This window comes from Aquarana catesbeiana, linkage group LG01, assembly GCF_042186555.1.
Source record: "Aquarana catesbeiana isolate 2022-GZ linkage group LG01, ASM4218655v1, whole genome shotgun sequence".
Lineage (NCBI taxonomy): Eukaryota > Metazoa > Chordata > Amphibia > Anura > Ranidae > Aquarana > Aquarana catesbeiana.
In genome coordinates, this window is record NC_133324.1 from 600,981,949 (window position 1) to 600,995,589 (window position 13,641).

General features: G+C 42.8%; 1 protein-coding gene across 1 annotated transcript in view; it reads right to left on the bottom strand.

Moving 5' to 3' along the window:
- Positions 1-6,617, bottom strand: part of LOC141107789 (fibrillin-2-like) — a 223,829-nt gene extending 217,212 nt beyond the window's left edge. The window contains exon 1 of the mRNA XM_073598767.1: positions 6,468-6,617. The gene's annotated coding sequence lies outside the window, so the exon portion shown is untranslated. The remainder of the gene's footprint in view (positions 1-6,467) is intronic.
- Positions 6,618-13,641: the final 7,024 nt, after the last annotated feature.

Genomic DNA, 13,641 nt, shown 5'->3' on the forward strand with positions numbered 1-13,641 from the left:
GAGCTTCACAGAACAGCTGTATTTATACTGAATTACACACATGTGGACTCTATTTACTAAGTAGGTGACTTCTGAAGACAATTGGTTCCACTAGATTTTAGTTAGGGGTATCAGAGTAAAGAGGGCTGAATACAAATGCACGCCACACTTTTCACATATTTATTTGTAAATAATTTTGAAAAACATTTATCATTTTTCTTCCACTTCACAATTATATGCCACTTTATATTGGTCTATCACATAAAATCCCAATAAAATATATTTACGTTTTATGTTGTAACATGACAAAATGTGGAGAATTTCAAGGGGCATGAATACTTTTTCAAGGCACTGTATGAACAGTTGAGGTGGATCTTTTATTCGTCCGCCTGTCCTCCATTCACAGGCAACTTTTCATTCATGGAAGCTTCTATGAGGGCTGGTTCACACACCTAAATCACACAGGAACGTGATTCCTGTGCTTTCCCATGCGGATTGATTTTGCAGCCCATTTATTTGATTGAGGTTCAAATCACACCGGAATGCAGAAAAAGTAGCGCATGCACTACTTTTCAAAAACGTGCCACACCAAATAGCACAGTGCTGCAGTATTATGCGATCTGGTGCCCCCAAACGCACTATGTTTGTGATCTGCGTTTAGGGTCTTGTTAATATTACATTGGAACTCGCAGCAGATCGCACAGACAGTACATTTTAATAGTGCTTTCAGGAGATGTGCACCAAACATGCCTTTCTCGCACCATTTTCTGGTGTGAACTGGCCCTGAATGGAAGAGCTGGGCAAAAAGGGTTTGATGAGTGCACGTGACAGGTTCCTCAACTCTATTAACCCCCGCCCCACTGGACATTTACAACGGTGGGGGTCATCAGAGGATACCAGCAGCACAAGGGACACATCAGATTAATAGTAAAGCCGGCCACAGGAGGAGCGATTTTGTTTCCTGCAACCACAGTCAGTGTCGATGGGGGAAGCCCTTCTACAGAGCCATTGTGTTCTCCCGACGGGATAGCCACTAGCAATAGTCACATGTAAAATCCGACAGGCTGGTTGTGCCAAAACTGATACATTTAGTGGGTGGCACAGTGGTGTAGTGGGTAGCACTTTCACCTAGCAGTAAAAAGGTTCACTGGTTCGAATTCCAACCACGACCCTGCCTGGAGTTTACATGTTCTCCCTGTGCCAGTGTGGGTTCCCTCCGGGTACTCCGGTTTCCTCCCACACTCCAAAGACATGCTGGTAGGTTAATTGGATCCTGTCTAATATTGGCACCAGTATGTATGTGAGTTAGGGACCTTAAATTGTAAACTTCTTGAGGGCAGGGACTGATGTAAATGTATAATATGTAAAGCGCTGCGTAAATTGACGGTGCTATATAAGTAACTGAAATAATAATAATTTAGCCTGCCCATACATGGTTCGAACTGTATATGGTTTAAAACGATTTGAATCGTCTATGGCCAGCTTAAAGTGATTTTAAAGGCAGAAGGTTTTTTATTTTAATACATTCTATGCATTAAGATAAAAAGCCTTCTGTGTGCAGCAGCCCCCCTCAACCCCCCTAATGCCGCGTATACACGACCGGACTTTACGGCATACTTGGTCTGGCGAACCTGAGTCCGTCAGACAATTCGATCATGTGTGGGCTCCAGCGGACTTTTTTTTCTCAAAAGTTTGATGGACCTAGAAATGAAACATGTTTCAAATCTGTCCAACGGACTCGAGTCCGGTCGAAAAGTCCGCTCGTCTGTATGCTTGTCCGACGGACAAAAACCGACACTAGGGCAGCTATTGGCTACTGGCTATGAACTTCCTTGTTTTAGTCCGGTCGTACGTCATCATGTACGAATCCGTCGGACTTTGGTTGATCGTGTATAGGCAAGTCCGTTCATTCAGAAAGTCCGTCGTAAAGTCCGTCGAAAAGTCCGCAGGACAAAGTCTACTGTAAAGTCCGCTCGTGTGTACGCGGCATAATACTTACCTGAGCCCCATCTCTATTCAGTGATGTTGTAGGAATGCCTCGGCTGACCGGGACTCCCCTCCTCATTGGTTAAGACAGCAGTGCGGTGCATGTGGCTCCCCGCTGCTGTCAATCAAAGTCACTCAGCAAATGAAAACAAACAGGGGCGGGGCCTGTTTGCGGCTCCGTGTCTGAATGGACACAGGGGGCTGTGACTCAGCTCGGGAGCCCCCAAAGCAAGCTGCTTGCTGTGGGAGCACTCAACAGGAGGGAGGAGCCAGTTGAGCCTAAGAGGATCTGGGCTGCCCTATGCAAATCCACTGCACAGAGCAGGTAAGTGTAACATGTTTGTTATTTTTACCTAAAAAAACGAGATTTTACAATCACTTTAATGTCTTGTTTTTTTTTGTTTTGTTTATAACAAACATGTTATACTTACCTGCTCTGTGCAGTAGGTTTTGCATTGAGCAGCCTAGATCCTCCTCTTCTCGGGTCTCTCGCCGACGTTCCTGGGGGCTCCCGAGCTGAGTCACAGCCCTTCCTCCTGCCAAGTGCCCCCCCACAGCAAGCAGCTTGCTATGGGGCACCCAAGCTGAGCCGCTGCTCTGTGTCCATTCAGACACAGATCTGTGGCTCAGGCCCACGCCCTCTCTCTCCTCATTGGCTCACTGACTTTAACAGCCAATGGCTCCCTCTGCTGTCTCAGCCAATGAGGAGGGAAAGTCCCGGACAGCCGAGGCTATCGTGCAACATCGCTGGATCGAGATGGGGCTCAGGTAAATATTGGCAGGCCAAGGGAGGCTGCTGCACACTGAAGGTTTTTTTTATCTTAATGCATAGAATGCATTAAGATAAAAAAACATTCTGCTTTTACAACCACTTTAAGTAATGTCCCTTGTATTGATTTTTTTTTTCTCTTTTTCTTTTTGACCAAACTAGGGCTTTAACTTGCCGCTTATGATCCCCTACTCCGCCTTAGCCATCCAAATACTAAATGAGACATACTGAAAGTGGGTTGTACCCAAGGCAATGGTAGTGGGTGTTCACTGGTTTATGTGGATTGGACAGTGAATTGCCTCTGGAAAAAAAAATGGAAAATGCCTGTATTTTTTGCAGATGTTACATGACCCTGTGAAGTTCAGCTATGTCACGCATAAATACTAACAGACTTTCCATATTGTTACGCATTATTACAGATCCCAGTTGCAGCAACATACAACAGATTTTTTTTTTCCTGGCTAGGAAACAGATTCATATGTCTGTGTATAGCACAACTTTCAAGATGATTTAATAAACGGCTTTAAAATGTTACTGTATCAAAATAAATAGATTACTTTCACATAGCTTAGAGTGTCAGCTCCTTCTGCGACATGGCAAATGGTCTGGGTACTGTGAAAATGGAACGATGGAATTCATTGGTGGGATTTTTGTAGCTATGTAAATCAGATGCATGCTTATACAACCACCTTAAGCGACTATCAATAATAATCAATAATAGTATTTAACAGCTCCCTAGATAAGAGTATTACAGTTTCATCTGTAATTATATTATTTCATTAGTAATTTCAATATTTTCACAAACACAGATGTTTTCCTTCATAATTAACAGGAAGCCTAGCAGTTTAGCTCAGAAGGAGCCCACAGCTGCAGGACAGCCCTGTCTTCCACTTGCTAGCAACATCCCTTTGCTGCCATCTCACGGAACGCGCCCTTTTTAAAAAAAATACCTTCATTCAAACAGTCGTTCCTAAGCGTAACACTCATAGAAATAAAAAGAACATTCAGAACGGTCTGCATGAAACTCAAGTCTTATGCAAAGTTTTTAGGTGGTTTATCCTAATGCATTAAAAAAAAGTTGCTGGCTTCAATGCACAACGCATATATATATATATAAGCGTATGCGTTTTATTGCTCACTAAACCGATATAAAAACTTTTTAACCAATTAGCAAATATATAATATGGGACACAGAAAATGATGGAGTTGACCTTCTTTATATCACTGAGATAACTTGCCACAGATCTTCCATTATAGTTTGCAAATCTCTATTATCGATATAAAATAACATATATATTCATGTATCTTCATACAGTACGTTTCAAGTACACATGAAACTAGCCTTCTTTATTAGGATTAGGGTTCATAAACATAGTATAGAAACCTAAATACTAAAACAATTATAAGATAAAAAAATGCATTGTAGTCTGTGAGCAAGGAATAAAAGGCATTGCTAATTACCCTGAATCAATTAGTCCATTAAATACATTAAATCAATGTTAGAACAATCTGTAAGGCTGGTGCCACACGGGTGATTTTTTTTTCGCAGCAATTACCCGCCCCTTATTGTATCTTGTTAAGAAATTCATAAAGATTTTCTATGGAGTCGCTAACTTTTCAGTTTTTAAAGTGATTTGTTGCTCAGCCAGCGACAATCGCTCTTCATTCGCCTCTGCGGTTTAGCTAGAAATCGCTGCTTGAGAGCGACTTTTAGCAGAGCACAACCCAATGCTAAAGCGCCTCGATTTATTTGATAGCTGCACATTGCTGTTAATCACTGGAATTAGCGATTTGTGGCAGTGATTTTTCTCTGTTACAAAATTGCCCGTGGGACATCAGCCTTTTGGTGCCTGTACACGCTGATAAATGATCAGTTTCTTTTAGGATCAACTTTTAGCAGAGCACAACCCAATGCTAAAGCACTGGCGCAAGCGCCTCGATTTATTTGATAGCTGCAAATCGCTGTTAATCACTGGCATTAGCAATATGTGGCAGCGATTTTTCTCTGTTACAAAATCGCCCGTGTGACATCAGCCTTTTGGTGCCTGTACACGCTGATAAATGATCAGTTTCTTTTAGGATCGACTTTTAGTAGAGCACAACCCAATGGTAAAGCACTAGCACAAGCGCCTCGATTTATTTGATAGCTGCAAATTGCTGTTAATCACTGGCATTAGCGATTTGTGGCAGCGATTTTTCTCTGTTACAAAATCGCCCGGGGGACATCAGCCTTTTGGTGCCTGTACACGCTGATAAATTATCAGTTTCTTTTAGGATCGACTTTTAGCAGAGCACAACCCAATGCTAAAGCACTAGCGCCTCGATTTATTTGATAGCTACAAATTGCTGTTAATCACTGGCATTAGCGATTTGTGGCAGCGATTTTTCTCTGTTACAAAATCGCCCGTGGGACATCAGCCTTTTGGTGCCTGTACACGCTTTGATAAATGATCAATTTCTTTTAGGATCGACTTTTAGCAGAGCACAACCCAATGCTAAAGCACTAGCACCTCGATTTATTTGATAGCTGCAAATCGCTGTTGATCACTAGCATTAGTGATTTGTGGCAGCGATTTTTCTCTGTTACAAAATCGCCCGTGGGACATCAGCCCTTTGGTGCCTGTACACGCTTTGATAAATGATCAGTTTCTTTTAGGATCAATTTTTTTTTTTTTTCGATAGAAATAATTGACCCATGATTGGCAACCCAAATCGATCGATATGCCACACACGGGGAAGATTATGATCGATTGTTGGAATATACAATTGTAAATTACCAATCACCATGCAATCTCATGATCTGATCGATCAAAATATGATTATGTTCATGACCAAAGCATCTTAGTGCTGCTGATCGATCCAAATTGATCAATCATTGATCAGTTTGATTGAATCCGATCTAAATGAAATCTAAATCAATCAGAAGGGACGTTATGGCTATGTTTGCTGATTTGGTGATTTTGATCAAATCGTGCATTGATTGGGTAATAAAATCGAAGCGTGTAAACCTGCAGAAAAAAAAAAAAACACTAAAAGCTTTTTTTTTTTTTTCATTGAAGTGAAGCACAAAGGAGACTTGAAAGCTATAAAATAATGCAGAACTGTAATTCAAAACCATTGCTCCAACCGTGCGATGCACATATGTCGAGGGTATGTTACCAAAGACTGGAAGAGGTGGAAAAAAAAAATCAGGATTTTTACTAAGGAGCGAGACTGAAGCAGAACTTTACCTTGATGGACTAACTGGGCTAATAATACTGCTGACACTGCACACTTCTACTTGGAGTTCACGCCAGCTGACAAACTGTTCTACAACAATGAAGCCACTGCAGGACCAAATAGCTCCTACAAACAGAAAAGCCATACACAATGAGATGGAGACCTTATCCTATTGTTCCCTGCACACCCTTCAACTGCCGAGGAATTCTTAAGGATGGCAACTAGCTCGCCCCAGCGCAGGGCACATCTGGACTTAAAAATTAGAACTTACACTTAGAAATTGCCCTTTTTTTTTTTTACATTTCCAAACTAACATCCTGAGCTGCATAGGCACATCAGTCTTCATGTTACTTTGTGTTCATTAAAAACAAATAAACATTACTATCACACATTGCAAACAATTACAAATAAAATGCTACATAAAAGAAAAACAACAAGTAAAACAAAACAAAAAAAAGCTTAAAAGGCAACTACAATGAGAGTATGCCCTGGCCAGCTAGAGCTAGGTATGTACCTTCAGGTTCTGGAGGGTGGTAAAGTGCCCAGAGCTTCTTTTGTTTAGTGGAGACTGGATAGAAGAGAAAGGAGTAAAGATGTGTTCCCTGGGAGGAAAGAAAGGTAGTGCTTCCCCCAAATTGGGCAGGGGGAGTGTCTGGTGGTGGGTGCAGAAAGAAGTCCAGCCTCCCCACATTCTTCATCCAAAAGTTTCTAACTTGAAGTAGAGGGTGATGGGAGCCAGAGAGGGAAGGGAAGGGGGGTAGGGGGGCTGAGAACTGGAGACTTTATCACCTAGAAGATTCAGACTATACTCATTAGTCAGAAATCCCTAGTGCTTACCCCTTGATCCAGCCCTGCACTAGCATTCCACATCATTTTCTAGCTCTCAGGCATTGATGCAATTGAGGTTTTTTTTTTTTTTTCTGTTCACTGAAAGAAGTAAATTGCGTGCGTAAAAGCTGAAAATGTCACATAGCCTTCCTGCAATGGATTGATTCATTTAAATACAATGAGGTTTATTTAAGAAACAGTGCAATTAATTCGCTTAAAGTGTATGCACACTCTAACATTACATTTCTCCAATTTGTTCTCTTTCAGTCCATTTAAAAGTATTTTACTATAGCTGTTTGATAAGTGCAAAAAAAATTAGCTGTTCATCCATCCAAAAATCTTGTGAGCTTTTAACGTTCTGTACTTTCCGCCTCTTGACTGCTATACGTTACAATTGTTCCCTGTTTTTTCAGTGGACTACAAACCCCCCCCCCCCCAATTATGGAGAAGAGAACCCAGTAGGTTGCATGAAAAAATAGTGACAACTCCAGTCGGAGCCGCTGTACTAACGATCCAAAGTCGGTACACCGATCTCCCACTCTTGTGTTCTGATCCCCCCCCCTCGCCAGAACACCCCAATCAGCGCTCTCTGCCATTGGCTGAGAGTGCTGATCGGGAGTCAGTCGACTGCTGGTTTACCAGCATGCGCGTCCGACAGAAGCCGGCTAAACGGCTTCTGTTGGACAGACTGACATACACACCTTAATGCATAGGATGCATTAAGGTAAAAAAACACAAACCTTTACAACCCCTTTAAATATGATTAGGACAAGTAGTGAGTTAAAGTGGTTCTAAGCCCCCGTTCACATTGACTGCAGCTTTGAAATCGCGCGACTTTGTCTGAAATCACACGATTTCAAAGGTGCATGTCAGTGCGACTTCGGTTGCAACCTTGAAAACATATGTGCTGCTTCATGCACGTATGTCTATTTTAGTCGTACCTGAAATTGCCAAAAGTAGTGCTACTTTTTTTCAAATCCATGTGGCACCACAAAGGCGGCATTGCATCGATTTGAACAGGGCGATTGCTCAAATCGGTGCAGCGCATTTGACGGCAACGGTGCGACGCATTTGACAGGTCAAATCGCATGACAAGTCACATCCTGTTGCTGGCAATCACCCTGTTCAAATCGGTGCAACGCATTTGGCGGCGATGGTGCAAAGCATTAGACAGGTCAAATCGCATGACAAGTCACTCCAATGTAAATGGGGGCTAAAAGCAGAAGGTTTTTTTACTTTCATGCATGACCAGTGTAGAACAGTCGCCCAACTCTAACAAATGGCTGCAAGGGCATATTCAAGACTCACCCCATCCCCCTTTTACATTACCTATACAAATAAAGGAGACCATGCAACTATTGGAGTCAAAATAGCCATAGCAGCCTTTTATTAACAATTCAACTTAAAGAGTTTGTTACTCCAACTCTTCATATCCCTGGTACGTGCCTGCTGTACCATGTACTTGTATGTGAAAGTATCCTGTTTTCTTTCTACTGCTTCCTTTATTAGAAATCCCTGGCGTTCCTGCCAGTCCTTCTGCTTTCCTATTAAAAACTGACCACACTAAGCAGGGGAGCACATCGTGGTCAGTCCTCTAGCTATGCTGGGAACTCAGTGTACTCTTCTCCAATGAACAGACTTGTCCCGATACTCCCCCGCTGCACAGCCATTCACTGGGAAGCTCAGTGTGCTGCTGCTTCTCCTCCCCCAGCTCTTATGCAGCTGAGAACAGAGGGAATGTGATCGTTTATAAAAGGGAAAAAAGGTATTTATAATGTATTTTTATATCTATACAAAAATGTTTGCCTTTTATTTCTATTTTAAACTGACAGATTGTTTTACAAGGTGATCACTTACAATCACTTTAAATTAACATAAAGAAGAAACATTCCTTAAGGCTCCATTCACACTAGCGCGTTTTTTGATGCATTTTGCATTTTGCAGAAATGCATGGGAACTTTTTAACATGGGTTCCTATGGAACATGTTCACATCAATGCCTTTTTGTACCTCTGCATTTTTGGAAAGGGTCAGGGACTTTTTTTCATGCAAAATGCAGCATTTTGCATGTAATAGAATTCAATGGACCAGCATCAAAAACGCAAGTGCACAGTTTTTGCAGTGTTTTTACAGCGTTTTTGGTGTTTTTTTTTTTTTTTTTAAATTTTTTAGACTGTATACAGTCTAAAAAAAAACTGTAAAAAAAAAAAAAAAAAATGCAAAACGCGGCAAAAACGCTGTAAAAACGCTACAAAAACGCTGCTCAAAAACGTGGCAAGCATGACAAAAAAAACTCCAAAAACGCTCAAAAGCAACATGCATAGGTGTGAATCGAGCCTAAAACAGAAACATATCATCACTAAGCCTGCTGGTCTTTGAAGGCACCCAAAACTATGTTCCATTATACACTGCGGGACCTTTTACCACAATAGGCCTTCAGCCGCAACACCCCGGCTTGGAGACAACACACTATACGCAGTGCAACCATTTCCATATTCTAGTTAAACCGTCGTTAACTGGAATGCACCAGAGGGACACACACCCCCGATGGGTCCTGATCTATTCACTAAGCCTGAATTTCCACCGCCAGCAAAGACCAACAAACGCCCAGCGCCATGACATCCATTGATTCAACAAGTCCTAGCAATAAAATGATAAGAACAGGGAGGGTGGTTGGGAAGCTGCCTCCTACCTCCGCTGAGCTCCACTGGACGCCAGGGCTAAACCACCCCTCCTTAAACTGCCCAAGACCCCACCCAGCCACACGCTACCCCCAATCAGGTAAGCCCTCTCCTTTAAACAAAACAACCAACTATAACCCTCTACTAATTTGTCTCCCCTCGTCACAGTCATGTCTGCCCTCCGCTTTTTCTTTTTGCTCCAGGGCTCGCTTTCTATGCATGAATGTAAAAAACCCTCAGTGTGCAGATCCCCCCTCAGCCCCCCTAATACTCACCTGAGCCCAATCTGGATCCAGCGATGTGCACAAGAACAGAAGCTCTCCCAGGTCTCTGCCTCCTCATTGGCTGAGACACAGCAGTAGGAGCCATTGGCTCCCGCTGCTGTCAATCACAGCCAGTGAGGAGGGGGCTGAGCCACACTCTGTGTGTCTCATAGCTTGCTATTGGGCACTCAGCAGGGGGGAGGGGCCAGGAGCACCAGCAGGGACCCGAGAAGAGGAGGATCGGGGCTGCTCTGGGCAAAACTACTGCACAGAGCAGGTAAGCATGACATGTTTATTAAAAAAAATAAGAAAAAAATAACTCATTACAAACATTTTAATGGCAGTATTACCAGGTCAGAATAACGGAAAAAAGCGTGAAAAAGAAAGCACATGCAGCCACCACATCTAAGCACCAGTAAGCTGCAAGTGAGTTTATGTTACTGAGTTTAGATACACTTTAAAGCTGAGCTCAAGTAGTGCTACTTGGTTGCGACTTTGGTGCAACCTTACTCACAGAAGTCGCATTAGATAAGAAGCATTCCTATGAGACTTTGATGAGATCAGTGTTTTTTTTTTTAAAGCAGTAGTAAATTCTTGTTAAAAAAAAAAAAAAAGTTTCCTCCTGCAAGGCATTATCATAATGTGGTGGTATGCATCGCATACTAGCATGTTATGAAGGACTTACCTTGAAATGAAGCCCTCCAGCGGAGTGCTGTCACTGCTGCAGAGGCTTCCATCTTCACCCAGTCTTCCTCCTGGGTTCGAGGGCTGTGGACGCTTCAATGGCTGAACTGCAATGTTGTCAGTCCCGTGCATGCGCGCGGGAGTTTTTTGGCCATGGCACACATCTCTGAAGGAATGGCACGGGTATACCGTTCATTCAGAGTGCATGCGCCAGCGACGTCACCGGCTGCTGCTAGAATATCTTCTAAACTTGTCAACAATAAAAGCAAAAGAGAGTTTACTACCACTTTTTGTGAACGCAGACTAAATGTTACTCATGGTTAGCAGACACGTGTTTTGCCAATTGACAAAACGTGCTACAAACGCGACAAAATGTACACCGAAAAAAGCCATAACCAAAAAGGTCCTTGAGCTACTTTGGGGCGTTTGCAAAAACCACGAACGGGAACGTGCATTTTTTGCTATGCTCAGGTGTAAATGGAAAGTGCTTGGGAGGAGAGTTTTTTATGCAGCAAGGATGACCTGGGAGAAGAGGTGAGGGTTAAAAAGAAAAAACATTGATCTCATCAAAGTCTCCTTATCTAATGCTGATGGGATTTTAAGTGGTTCTAAAGGAAATAGTTTTTTTTTTTTGCATTCTATACATTAAGGTAAAAAACCTTCCCAGTAGCTCCCTGCCCAACCTCCTTACACTTACCTGAGCCCGATCTCAGTCCAGTGATTTGCACGAGAGCAGAATTGCTGCTCTTTCTCTCCCTCCTCATTGGCACAGACATAGCAGAGGAAGCCATTGGTTCCTTCTGCTGTCAATCAAAGACAGTGAGGTGGAACTGGGGGGTTGGGCCAAGATGCACTGTGTATGTGTCAATGAACAAAGGGCATGGCTCGGGAACGAGCCTGCACGAGTGCCGCCATAGCAAACGGCTTGCTATGAAAGCACTCAGCAGGGGGGACCCCAGAAGAGGAGGATCGGGGATGCTCTGTGCAAGAACATCACACAGAGCAGGTAGGTATGAAATGTTTGTTTTTTGTTTTTTAATTTTTTATCTTTACGATCACTTTACGATCACTTTAACACAGATATCTATGGAGCTGAAATTGCACTGGAGTCGCACCAAAGTAGGGCAGGGACCTTTTCCAAAAACGCACTGTGCTGACTTGATTAGGACAGGCACCGTTGAAAACAATATTGTCATACTGCATTGAAGTTGGACATGCACATTAATGCACGTCAGTAGTGCATTTCTTTTGATGGCGGCACAGTGGTGTAGTGGGTAGCACTTTCACCTAGCAGTAAGAAGGGTCGCTGGTTCGAATCCCAACCATGACACTACCTGCCTGGAGTTTGCATGTTCTCCCTGTGCCTGCGTGGGTTTCCTCCGGGTACTCTGGTTTCCTCCCACACTCCAAAGACATGCTGGTATGTTAATTGGATCGTGTCTAAATTGTCCCTAGTATATGAATGTGAGTTAGGAACCTTAGATTGTAAGCTCCTTGAGGGTAGGGACTGATGTGAATGTACAATGTATATGTAAAGCGCTGCGTAAATTGACAGCGCTATATAAGTAAATAAATACTTATAAATATATAATAAAATAAATATTGTGATTGCGCTGCACTTTTTCAAGGAATAATAAGAATTTACTGATGTTGTTGACAAAAAGATCCAGAGTGTAAGCAAGCATAAAAATATTCTTCATTGCTGTGATTGCAAAATTTGCGTATATATGCAGGTGAACATGTGTATGTGCACATAAACACCCATACCCACAGAAATTATTGTACACAAATGTAAAGTTTTTAATTTTTGTTTTGCAGCTCTGTATTCATCGCTCTATTATTCATCTTCACACAGCTGTAATTATGGTTCCATAGACAACAATTCATCTATATCCAGATCACTATGGCGTTTCTACTCCTGTGTGCAAGGGGCCTAGAGCTTCATGCATGTAGGAAGGTTGAATTGTATGCTGCTCCAGCCTGAAGGGTTAGCGTTAATGTTTCCTGTTTCTTCTTTGGCTGGCTTTTTTAGATCCGACCCACTGATGCTGTGCTTTATAAAAAGGGACAGGGGTCCAACCCAGAAGGGAGAGTGAGGAGTGGAAGGAGAGAGAGATGCGGAGAGATGTGTTGCCGTTGCCGGAGTCGATCTATACAGCCTAATTCCGAAGCTGGAACACACATCCAACAGAATACGGAACCTCTAAGATCTACAAAACGCTTGAAGACACCAGATCTGGAGCTCTGCCATAATGGGTTTTAACGTATGCAGGTATGCTGGGACAGCCACCAAGCCTGAGTTAGGGACTAGAGATGTTAGGAAGAGACTGTACACTTTGTTCTGTACGCTGAGAGTTTTCTATAAAGCTTTGAAACTTTGTCCTTGCCTGATCTGAAGTTACTCAAGGGGTGTAATGCAAGTAACCAGCACACATAGTCTACAGCTCAAGTTAAACCCATTGGGGTATGAAGACAGCAGTACAAGAGATAATACAGTGTGCTGACACAAGTTGTTGCCAAGGGTAACAAAGGTTTTACAAGCAGCCTGTTGTAAGTGTATACATGTGGCAGGTGGGATAGCCTTTCGCAGGAGGAGTTATTGTAGGCACTCTCTCTCTGTGAGTGGTCCATCTCCCATAGCAACGGGAGCAGATCAGCACCACAGAGGTCCTCAGCCTGTACACAGATACGGAGGAGGATAAGTTAAGTAAATGCACGTATGGAGACTGTGCTAGGCACACGGTGGAGCCCCATTCAGTTACTGGCAATGAGGTGGAGATATGTTGGACAGGCTGAGAGGGCATTAGCTCAGCGTGTCCCTCCTAAATGTATTGGTGAAGTAGTAGTGTATACTAATATCAAGAGAGTTAGCTAGAGTTCAAGTTACTTGTTCAAGCAAAGGTACCCCATGTGTAAGACAGTGACCCTATCCCCAAGTGCCTAGAGCTGCCCAGAGGAACCCACCACGGGGTAGGCCTCCTATGTGACCCACACTTGGACCCCAATGAGGGTAACATGGAGGAAGTCTTAACCATTCAAACCCCTACCCCTACATGTACACAGGCGTAAAAAAAAACTTCTATCTACTTGTTTTGACACGTAATGTGTTTTTGCTCATTTACAGGCCATTTATGGCATTTAGACGTGAATGCACAAAAACAAATTCTATTGTCTAGAATATTAATTATTCTGGCCACTGGAATTAACGTATGCCCATACACACGTTTATGCGC